Source organism: Bufo bufo, chromosome 6, assembly GCF_905171765.1.
Source record: "Bufo bufo chromosome 6, aBufBuf1.1, whole genome shotgun sequence".
In the NCBI taxonomy this organism is placed as follows: Eukaryota; Metazoa; Chordata; class Amphibia; order Anura; family Bufonidae; genus Bufo; species Bufo bufo.
The window spans coordinates 20,893,725-20,905,836 of NC_053394.1; the positions used below are offsets into that span (position 1 = coordinate 20,893,725).

The window sequence follows — 12,112 nt, forward strand, 5'->3', positions numbered from 1 at the left end:
TGGTTATTTTTTGGCCATATATTACATCAGGGGCAGGTTGAGCCTGTCACCCAGCGCCTAAAAAATAGACCTGACATTTCTATTCAACCAAATCTGTACTGTTTTAGCTGGTCAAGTTATTTGTAGTGACCGTCAAAGCAGACTTTTTGTTCTGGGTTGAAAAAGCATTCCCAAATTTGCCATTCTGAAAATAACTAGTTTGTGGTATTTCAGGCCTACTTGAAATCTATCCCAAAAAGAAAATCTTACATTGAAGTTATTGATAGTGTCATTCAGAAAAACCTAAGACACACGCTAGCGTGCTGATAGAAGTGTCATTCTGTGATTAAACCTATAACTGTCACACAGCGCAAAAAAAAAACAGGTCTCACATCTCTATTCAACCAAATCTGCACAGTTTTAGCTGGTCAAGTTATTTGTAGTGACCGTCAAAGCAGACTTTTTGTTCTGGGTTGAAAAAGCATTCCCAAATTTGCCATTCTGAAAATAACTAGTTTGTGGTATTTCAGGCCTACTTGAAATCTATCCCAAAAAGAAAATCTTACATTGAAGCTATTGATAGTGTCATTCAGAAAAACCTAAGACACACGCTAGCGTGCTGATAGAAGTGTCATTCTGTGATTAAACCTATAACTGTCACACAGCGCAAAAAAAAACAGGTCTCACATCTCTATTCAACCAAATCTGCACAGTTTTAGCTGGTCAAGTTATTTGTAGTGACCGTCAAAGCAGACTTTTTGTTCTGGGTTGAAAAAGCATTCCCAAATTTGCCATTCTCAAAATTGTGGTGAACGGGAACAATGAGGAAAACATCTAATAAGGGACGCGGACGTGGACATGGTCGTGGTGGTGTTAGTGGACCCTCTGGTGCTGGGAGAGGACGTGGCCGTTCTGCCACAGCCACACGTCCTAGTGAACCAACTACCTCAGGTCCCAGTAGCCAGCAGAATTTACAGCGATATTTGGTGGGGCCCAATGCCGTTCTAAGGATGGTAAGGCCTGAGCAGGTACAGGCATTAGTCAATTGGGTGGCCGACAGTGGATCCAGCACGTTCACATTATCTCCCACCCAGTCTTCTGCAGAAAGCGCACAGATGGCGCATGCAAACCAAGCCCATCGGTCTGTCACATCACCCCCATGCATATCAGGGAAACTGTCTGAGACTCAAGTTATGCAGCAGTCTCTTATGCTGTTTGAAGACTCTGCTGCCAGGGTTTCCCAAGGGCATCCACCTAGCCCTTCCCCAGGGGTGGAAGAGATAGAAAGCACTAACGCACAACCACTTATTTTTCCTGATGATGAGGACATGGGAATACCACCTCAGCACGTCTCTGATGATGACGAAACACAGGTGCCAACTGCTGCGTCTTTCTGCAGTGTGCAGACTGAACAGGAGGTCAGGGATCAAGACTGGGTGGAAGACGATGCAAGGGACGATGAGGTCCTAGACCCCACATGGAATGAAGGTCGGCCACTGACTTTCACAGTTCGGAGGAAGAGGCAGTGGTGAGACCGAGCCAACAGCGTAGCAAAAGAGGGAGCAGTGGGCAAAATCAGAACACCCGCCGCCAAGAGACTCCGCCTGCTACTGACCGCCGCCATCTGGGACCGAGCACCCCAAAGGCAGCTTCAAGGAGTTCCCTGGCATGGCACTTCTTCAAACAATGTGCTGACGACAAGACCCGAGTGGTTTGCACGCTGTGCCATCAGAGCCTGAAGCGAGGCATTAACGTTCTGAACCTTAGCACAACCTGCATGACCAGGCACCTGCATGCAAAGCATGAACTGCAGTGGAGTAAACACCTTAAAAACAAGGAAGTCACTCAGGCTCCCCCTGCTACCTCTTCTGCTGCTGCCGCCCCGGCCTCTTCTGCTGCTGCTGCCGCCGCCTCGGCCTCTTCCTCTGCCTCTGGAGGATCGTTGGCACCTGCCGCCCAGCAAACATGGGATGTACCACCAACACCACCACCTGCGTCACCAAGCATCTCAACCATGTCACACGGCAGCGTTCAGCTCTCCATCTCACAAACATTTGAGAGAAAGCGTAAATTCCCACCTAGCCACCCTCGATCCCTGGCCCTGAATGCCAGCATTTCTAAACTACTGGCCTATGAAATGCTGTCATTTAGGCTGGTGGACACACACAGCTTCAAACAGCTCATGTCACTTGCTGTCCCACAGTATGTTGTTCCCAGCCGCCACTACTTCTCCAAGAGAGCCGTGCCTTCCCTTCACAACCAAGTGTCCGATAAAATCAAGTGTGCACTGCGCAACGCCATCTGTGGCAAGGTCCACCTAACCACAGATACGTGGACCAGTAAGCACTGCCAGGGACGCTATATCTCCCTAACTGCACACTGGGTAAATGTAGTGGCGGCTGGGCCCCAGGCGGAGAGCTGTTTGGCGCACGTCCTTCCGCCGCCAAGGATCGCAGGGCAACATTCTTGGCCTCCTGTCTCCTCCTCCTCCTACCCAGCTTCCTCCTCCTCTGAAACTCATATGTTTGGGGGACAGGCCCCACACCGCACAGGAGTTGTGGCGGGGTATAGAACAACAGACCGACGAGTGGTTGCTGCCGGTGAGCCTCAAGCCCGGCCTGGTGGTGTGCGATAATGGGCGAAATCTCGTTGCAGCTCTGGGACTAGCCGGTTTGACGCACATCCCTTGCCTGGCGCATGTGCTGAATTTGGTGTTGCAGAAGTTCATTCGCAACTACCCCGACATGTCAGAGCTGCTGCATAAAGTGTTCGCGCTTCCGGCGTTCACACCCTGCCGCTGCTCGCCTGTCTGCGCTACAGCGTAACTTCGGCCTTCCCGCTCACCGCCTCATATGCGACGTGCCCACCAGGTGGAACTCCACCTTGCATATGCTGGACAGACTGTGCGAGCAGCAGCAGGCCATAGTGGAGTTTCAGCTGCAGCACGCACGGGTCAGTCGCACTGCGGATCAGACACACTTCACCACCAATGACTGGGCCTCCATGCGAGACCTGTGTGCCCTGTTGCGCTGTTTCGAGTACTCCACCAACATGGCCAGTGGCGATGACGCCGTTATCAGCGTTACAATACCACTTCTATGTCTCCTTGAGAAAACACTTAGGGCGATGATGGAAGAGGAGGTGGCCCAGGAGGAAGAGGAGGAAGAGGGGTCATTTTTAGCACTTTCAGGCCAGTCTCTTCAAAGTGACTCAGAGGGAGGTTTTTTGCAACACCAGAGGCCAGGTACAAATGTGGCCAGACAGGGCCCACTACTGGAGGACGAGGAGGACGAGGATGAGGAGGAGGAGGTGGAGGAGGATGAGGATGAAGCATGTTCACAGCGGGGTGGCACCCAAAGCAGCTCGGGCCCATCACTGGTGCGTGGCTGGGGGGAAACACAGGACGATGACGATACGCCTCCCACAGAGGACAGCTTGTCCTTACCTCTGGGCAGCCTGGCACACATGAGCGACTACATGCTGCAGTGCCTGCGCAACGACAGCAGAGTTGCCCACATTTTAACGTGTGCGGAATACTGGGTTGCCACCCTGCTGGATCCCCGGTACAAAGACAATGTGCCCACCTTACTTCCTACACTGGAGCGTGATAGGAAGATGCGCGAGTACAAGCGCACGTTGGTAGACGCGCTACTGAGAGCATTCCCAAATGTCACAGGGGAACCAGTGGAAGCCCAAGGCGAAGGCAGAGGAGGAGCAAGAGGTCGCCCACGCAGCTGTGTCACGGCCAGCTCCTCTGAGGGCAGGGTTAGCATGGCAGAGATGTGGAAAAGTTTTGTCACCACGCCACAGCTAACTGCACCACCACCTGATACGGAACGTGTTAGCAGGAGGCAACATTTCACTAACATGGTGGAACAGTACCTGTGCACACCCCTACACGTACTGACTGATGGTTCGGCCCCATTCAACTTCTGGGTCTCCAAATTGTCCACGTGGCCAGAGCTAGCCTTTTATGCCTTGGAGGTGCTGGACTGCCCGGCGGCCAGCGTTTTGTCTGAACGTGTATTCAGCACGGCAGGGGGCGTCATTACAGACAAACGCAGCCGCCTGTCTACAGCCAATGTGGACAAGCTGACGTTCATAAAAATGAACCAGGCATGGATCCCACAGGACCTGTCCATCCCTTGTGCAGATTAGATATTAACTACCTCCCCTTAACAATATATTATTCTACTCCAGGGCACTTCCTCATTCAATACTATTTTTAATTTCATTTTACCATTATATTGCGGGGCAACCCAAAGTTGAATGAACCTCTCCTCTGTCTGGGTGCCGGGGCCTAAATGTGTGACAGTGGCCTGTTCCAGTGGTGGGTGACGTGAAGCCTGATTCTCTGCTATGACATGAATGCAGATTCTGCGCTGACATAAGGCCAGATTCTCTGTTACGGGACCTCTCTCCTCTGCCTGGGTGCCTGGGCCTAAATGTGTGACAGTGGCCTGTTCCAGTGGTGGGTGACGTGAAGCCTGATTCTCTGCTATGACATGAATACAGATTCTGCGCTGACATAAGGCCAGATTCTCTGTTACGGGACCTCTCTCCTCTGCCTGGGTGCCTGGGCCTAAATGTGTGACAGTGGCCTGTTCCAGTGGTGGGTGACGTGAAGCCTGATTCTCTGCTATGACATGAAGACAGATTCTGCGCTGACATAAGGCCAGATTCTCTGTTACGGGACCGCTCTCCTCTGTCTGGGTGCCGGGGCCTAAATGTGTGACAGTGGCCTGTTCCAGTGGTGGGTGACGTGAAGCCTAATTCTCTGCTATGACATGAATACAGATTCTGCGCTGACATAAGGCCAGATTCTCTGTTACGGGACCGCTCTCCTCTGTCTGGGTGCCTGGGCCTAAATGTGTGACAGTGGCCTGTTCCAGTGGTGGGTGACGTGAAGCCTGATTCTCTGCTATGACATGAATACAGATTCTGCGCTGACATAAGGCCAGATTCTCTGTTACGGGACTGCTCTCCTCTGTCTGGGTGCCTGGGCCTAAATGTGTGACAGTGGCCTGTTCCAGTGGTGGGTGACGTGAAGCCTGATTCTCTGCTATGATATGAATACAGATTCTGCGCTGACATAATGCCAGATTCTCTGTTACGGGACCTCTCTCCTCTGCCTGGGTGCCTGGGCCTAAATGTGTGACAGTGGCCTGTTCCAGTGGTGGGTGACGTGAAGCCTGATTCTCTGCTATGACATGAATACAGATTCTGCGCTGACATAAGGCCAGATTCTCTGTTACGGGACCTCTCTCCTCTGCCTGGGTGCCTGGGCCTAAATGTGTGACAGTGGCCTGTTCCAGTGGTGGGTGACGTGAAGCCTGATTCTCTGCTATGACATGAATACAGATTCTGCGCTGACATCAGGCCAGATTCTCTGTTACGGGACCTCTCTCCTCTGCCTGGGCCTAAATGTGTGACAGTGGCCTGTTCCAGTGGTGGGTGACGTGAAGCTTGATTCTCTGCTATGACATGAATACAGATTCTGCGCTGACATAAGGCCAGATTCTCTGTTACGGGACCTCTCTCCTCTGCCTGGGCCTAAATGTGTGACAGTGGCCTGTTCCAGTGGTGGGTGACGTGAAGCCTGATTCTCTGCTATGACATGAAGACAGATTCTGCGCTGACATAAGGCCAGATTCTCTGTTACGGGACCGCTCTCCTCTGTCTGGGTGCCGGGGCCTAAATGTGTGACAGTGGCCTGTTCCAGTGGTGGGTGACGTGAAGCCTGATTCTCTGCTATGACATGAATACAGATTCTGCGCTGACATGAGGCCAGATTCTCTGTTACGGGACCTCTCTCCTCTGCCTGGGTGCCTGGGCCTAAATGTGTGACAGTGGCCTGTTCCAGTGAAGGGTGACGTGATGCCTGATTCTCTGCTATGACATGAAGACAGATTCTGCGCTGACATAAGGCCAGATTCTCTGTTACGGGACCGCTCTCCTCTGTCTGGGTGCCGGGGCCTTAATGTGTGACAGTGGCCTGTTCCAGTGGTGGGTGACGTGAAGCCTGATTCTCTGCTATGACATGAAGACAGATTCTGCGCTGACATAAGGCCAGATTCTCTGTTACGGGCCTGCTCTCCTCTGTCTGGGTTCCGGGGCCTAAATGTGTGACAGTGGCCTGTTCCAGTGGTGGGTGACGTGAAGCCTGATTCTCTGCTATGACATGAAGACAGATTCTGCGCTGACATAAGGCCAGATTCTCTGTTACGGGACCGCTCTCCTCTGTCTGGGTGCCGGGGCCTAAATGTGTGACAGTGGCCTGTTCCAGTGGTGGGTGACGTGAAGCCTGATTCTCTGCTATGACATGAAGACTGATTCTGCGCTGACATGAAGCCAGATTCTCTGCTATGGCATGAGGAGACTGATTCTCTGCTGACATGAAGCCAGATTCTTTGCTATGGCATGAAAAGACTGATTCTCTGCTGACGTGAAGCCAGATTCTCTGCTATGGGACCTCTGTCCAATTGATATTGGTTCATTCTTATTTTTTTAATTTTAATTTTAATTCATTTCCCTATCCACATTTGTTTGCAGGGGATTTACCTACATGTTGCTGCCTTTTGCAGCCCTCTAGCTCTTTCCTGGGCTGTTTTACAGACTTTTTAGTGCCCAAAAGTTCGGGTCCCCATTGACTTCAATGGGGTTCGGGTTCGGGACGAAGTTCGGATCGGGTTCGGATCCCGAACATCCAGGTGTTCGCTCAACTCTAGTGCCAGGCCCTTCACAGGGGAGTGGCAGAGGCCTTAATGTTTCTGAGAGAAGAGGGTGGCAACTTTGCTGTGAGGCAGCGGCAGAGTCAGCAAGTCGCTAGTGTGGTCGGGAGTCAGCAGGGGGGCAGCAGTGGGAGGTCGGGAGCCAAACGTGCCTGGGGTAGACCACCCGCTTCGCAGGAGCCTACCTGTTCGGAGAGTAGTGGTGCAGGGGTTCACGGAAGCAGCGGCGGTAGCAGTCAGTTAGCGTGGAGAGTTGGGGGCAAAATCACCTACTCGGCAGTGTGCCAGTAGGAGGTGAACATGGCCATTTGTAGAATCTGTGTGCAGAAGGTGAAGCGTGGTCAGTGTGCCAATGTTGGCACCACGGCCCTGCATCAACATATGCAGCATCACCATAGTGGCTTGAGAGAACCGTGGCTCCGATGTGGTGGTCCAGCCTGCCGCAGCAACCGCTGCATCACCCTGTGGAACACACCAGATTTCAGGTAGTCAAGGCTCAACCACCTCAGCCGAAGGGAGCTGTCTGTCCTTCTCTTCATCTGCTGGTCCTGATGCTCCTGCTCCTACGACAGAGGCAATATTTGAATTTGCAATATTTCTCAAATATTTGGGTGAATAATCATAAAAAATTAGCGAATTCGAGAATTCGCCATAATTTTCTTAATTGGGAAAATCAGCAATTTAATATGCGTGTATTGGCAGAACGGCAGAACATTACAATAGCTTTATATGCAGATAGAGTGCTCCAATATATTCAAAATTGCGAAAATCAGCAGTATTGATGCGAATATTTTGGTGCAATACATGCAACTTCACATTTTAACAGGTCTGACTACATATTAGTGATTGGTGCACTAAGTATTGTTGTGAACTTGTGACGTCACAGCACTATGTCTGAGAGCATGTATGTATGGACAGCAGAACCTATCACACTGCCTAACACCCTGCACTGGAACCTATCAGCTACACTATATCAGGATATAACCTACACTGACTATCTCCCACTAACTATCTGTATTATATACACTCACCTAAAGAATTATTAGGAACACCTGTTCTATTTCTCATTAATGCAATTATCTAGTCAACCAATCACATGGCAGTTGCTTCAATGCATTTAGGGGTGTGGTCCTGGTCAAGACAATCTCCTGAACTCCAAACTGAATGTCAGAATGGGAAAGAAAGGTGATTTAAGCAATTTTGAGCGTGGCATGGTTGTTGGTGCCAGACGGGCCGGTCTGAGTATTTCACAATCTGCTCAGTTACTGGGATTTTCACGCACAACCATTTCTAGGGTTTACAAAGAATGGTGTGAAAAGAGAAAAACATCCAGTATGCGGCAGTCCTGTGGGCAAAAATGCCTTGTGGATGCTAGAGGTCAGAGGAGAATGGGCCGACTGATTCAAGCTGATAGAAGAGCAACGTTGACTGAAATAACCACTCGTTACAACCGAGGTATGCAGCAAAGCATTTGTGAAGCCACAACACGCACAACCTTGAGGCGGATGGGCTACAACAGCAGAAGACCCAACCGGGTACCACTCATATCCACTACAAATAGGAAAAAGAGGCTACAATTTGCACGAGCTCACCAAAATTGGACTGTTGAAGACTGGAAAAATGCTGCCTGGTCTGATGAGTCTCGATTTCTGTTGAGACATTCAAATGGTAGAGTCCGAATTTGGCGTAAACAGAATGAGAACATGTATCCATCATGCCTTGTTACCACTGTGCAGGCTGGTGGTGGTGGTGTAATGGTGTGGGGGATGTTTTCTGGGCACACTTTAGGCCCCTTAGTGCCAATTGGGCATCGTTTAAATGCCACGGGCTACCTGAGCATTGTTTCTGACCATGTCCATCCCTTCATGACCACCATGTTCCCATCCTCTGATGGCTACTTCCAGCAGGATAATGCACCATGTCACAAAGCTCGAATCATTTGAAATTGGTTTCTTGAACATGACAATGAGTTCACTGTACTAAAATGGCCCCCACAGTCACCAGATCTCAACCCAATAGAGCATCTTTGGGATGTGGTGGAACGGGAGCTTCGTGCCCTGGATGTGCATCCCTCAAATCTCCATCAACTGCAAGATGCTAACCTATCAATATGGGCCAACATTTCTAAAGAATGCTATCAGCACCTTGTTGAATCAATGCCACGTAGTATTAAGGCAGTTCTGAAGGCAAAAGGGGGTCCAACACCGTATTAGTATGGTGTTCCTAATAATTCTTTAGGTGAGTGTATATATATGAGCTAACTAACTAACTAACTAACTAATTTAATGAGTTGAAAGCACAGAGCACAGCAATGACACTGCTGTCTCTCTCAGAACGGCAAAAAACTGCAGAAAATCGCTGCTGGGGAGCTTCTTATATAGTAAGGGGTAGGCAACTTTCCCATTGGTTGCTAGGGATGTTGCTAAGCTCAGACAAAGACATTGCAGCCTCTCATTGGCCCACAAGCAAGAAGCAGGGAGGGATCATGGGTTCAGATGAAAAAAAATTTTTTTTAATATTCACGAATACGAATATATAGCACTATATTCGAAATCTTCGCAAATTCTCGAAGTGGGGATATTCGTGATTGAAATTCACAATTCGAATATTCATGTCCAACACTCATTCCGTCAGCAATTGATCACCGAAGCGATTGCCAAGAGACAACAGTATGCGTGCACTCATCCAAAGGCGGAAAAGCTGAACGTGCTCCTGTGCAAGTTGCTGGTGCTGCAGTCTCTCCCTTGGTGGACTCTGCACCTTTATGAGAACTGATGGCTTGTGCCGAGCTGAGGTGGAAAGTTCCCAAGCCATCATTTCTTTGCCAAAAAGGCAGTACCAGCCCTGCACACACATGTAGAACAGAAGGTGGGCTAGTTCTTGAGCCTGTCGGTGTCTGCCAAAGTGCGCGGCAGCGCCCACGTGTGGAGCTGTAACTACGGTCAGGGACAATACATGTCCTTTATGACCCACTGGGTACATGTGGTTCCTGCACAGCCACACCAGCAACTTGGCCAGGTGACGCCACTTCCGCCTACACGTTCTCACGACGTTGGTCCTGCGACAATATCTGCCACTGTCTCCTTATCCCCCACTGTGTTCTCAGCCTCCACTGGAGGGACAAGTCACAATGCCCCTCCAAAATACAACATGTGCAGGGCACGGTGGTGTCATGCTGTTCTGCACCTTGTTTGCCTGGGCGAACAAAGTCACACAATGGAGGAACTGCTCCGTGTCCTTCATCAAGAAATTGAATCCTGGCTTTCTCCGCAACAACTGAAAATCGGAACCATGCTGACCGACAATGGGGAGAACATGGTGTCGGCACAGCGTCAGGGAGGGCTGATCCATGCGCCCTGCATGGCACACATGCTGAATCTGGTTGTCTAGCAGTTCCTGAAGTCTTCCATCCATCTGAAAGACATCCTAAAAATGGCCAGGAAACTTTGCATGCACTTCAGCCACTCATACACCGCAAAGCACACCCTCCTTGAGCTGCAGCGGCAGAACGGCATCCCCCAACATAGCCTGATATGCAACGTTTTCACCCATTTAAATTCCACCCTCCATATGTTGGACCCACTATACGAACAGAGAAAGGCCATAAACAATTTCTTGATGATCCAATCGGACAGGAGAACTCCCTTGTGTAACTTCGATGTCAACCAGTGGCAGCTCATGCGTGACACCCGCCGTTTGGTCGTGCCCTTTGAGGAGACAACGTTATTTGTCAGTCACCAGGACTACGGGATGAACAACGTCATTTCACTGCTTCATGTCCTTGAACAGATGCTGGTAAATCTGGCTGGTCAGGGAACTGGAGACGTGGCGCCTAGATATCATGGCCACATGAGCCCTGTGGGGGCTTAAATGGAGGAGGAGGACATTGGAGCACAATCAATGTGTAACGAAATTGGTGGTTTTTCTACACAGGTGACAGGAGAGGAAGAGCAGGAGCAGCCAGAGGAAGACAAGGCAGAGGACCCAGACACACCGTGGCAATATGCAGTGGAGATGGAGGCAGGGAGTCCCTCCAAGTCACTTGCACAAAAGGCTGATGCATGCTCACTTGCTAGGGTAGTGACAGCCGAATTGTCAGCATTCGCCAGAGGGATGACTTCTGGTTCGCCACCTTGTTGGACCCTTGCTACCGGTCCAAAATGGGGGCCTTTTTTACACCTGCTGAGAGGGAGGACAAACTGAACAACTATAGAGACATCCTATGTAGTCAGTTGGCCGCTGCCTATCTGCGTCATTGTCCATCCTCTCGCAGGTCTCACCGGGGGGGCCCTCTGTGCTCACGTTCCTTTGCCATGGCTGCTGTGGCAGGGTGGGGTGTAGGAGCAGCTCCTGCTCCATCATCAGCAACTTAAGTCTAGAGTCGCTGATGAGCAGCTTTCTTCACCCACCTAGTGAAGAAACTACTTGCCAGCAGGACCTAAACCAGCAGGTGGTGGCATAGTTGCACAACACCCTGCTACCCCACATTTCAGATCCGCTGGACTACTGGGCATCCAAACTGGATTTTTGGCCGCAACTGTCAGTGTTTGCCCTGGAAAATCTGTCCTGCCCGGCCAGTAGTGTGGCATCAGAGCGCGTGTTTAGTGCGGCTGGGGCCATAGTTACCCCAAGAGGAACTCGCCTGTCCATCCAAAATGTGGAGAGACTGACCTTTATCAAGATGAATCAGGCGTGGATCAGCCAGGATTTCCACCCACCAATGCCTGATGCATCAGACTAGATCATCCATGGTGCCACACCAACATTTTGACAAAAAAGACCGGTTTCTTCTGGCTATCGACCTCAGCTACTATTCTGATGCTGCCACCCACCTGATGCCATACATCTGATGCCAAGTGCTCCTTCTTTCACCCATCATCTTCAGCTGGTACTGGAAATTGCCACCTACTGCCCCACTCTGTCACCGGGTCACTCTGTGGTCTCCTGATGCTGCCGCCACCTCCACACTCTGTCACCTTTCCACTCTGTGGCCTCCTTCTGATGATGCTGCTGCCACCTCCACACTCTGTCATTGTGCCACTCTGTGGCCTCCTGATGATGCTGCCGCTATATCCACACTGTCATTGTGCCACTCTGTGGCCTCCTCCTGATGCTGCTGCCACCTCCACACTGTCATTGTGCCACCCTGTGGCCTCCTCCACACTCTGTCATTGTGCCACTCTGTGGTGTCCTGATGATGTTGCTTCCACCTTCACACTCTGTCAATGTGCCACTCTGTGGCCTCCTCCTGATGCTGCTGCCACCTCCAGACTCTGTAATTGGGCCACTCTGTGGTCTCCTCATGCTGCTTCCACCTCACCATTATGTCATAGGGCCATTCTGTGGACTTCTCATGCTGTTCCCATTCTCCCCATTTCATGACTCGACCACTATTTTGCCTT

General features: G+C 50.7%; 1 protein-coding gene across 9 annotated transcripts in view; it reads left to right on the top strand.

Moving 5' to 3' along the window:
- LOC121006028 (M1-specific T cell receptor beta chain-like) overlaps positions 1-12,112 on the top strand; it is a 961,123-nt gene that overhangs the window by 539,064 nt on the left and 409,947 nt on the right. The gene's annotated exons all lie outside the window — the stretch shown is intronic.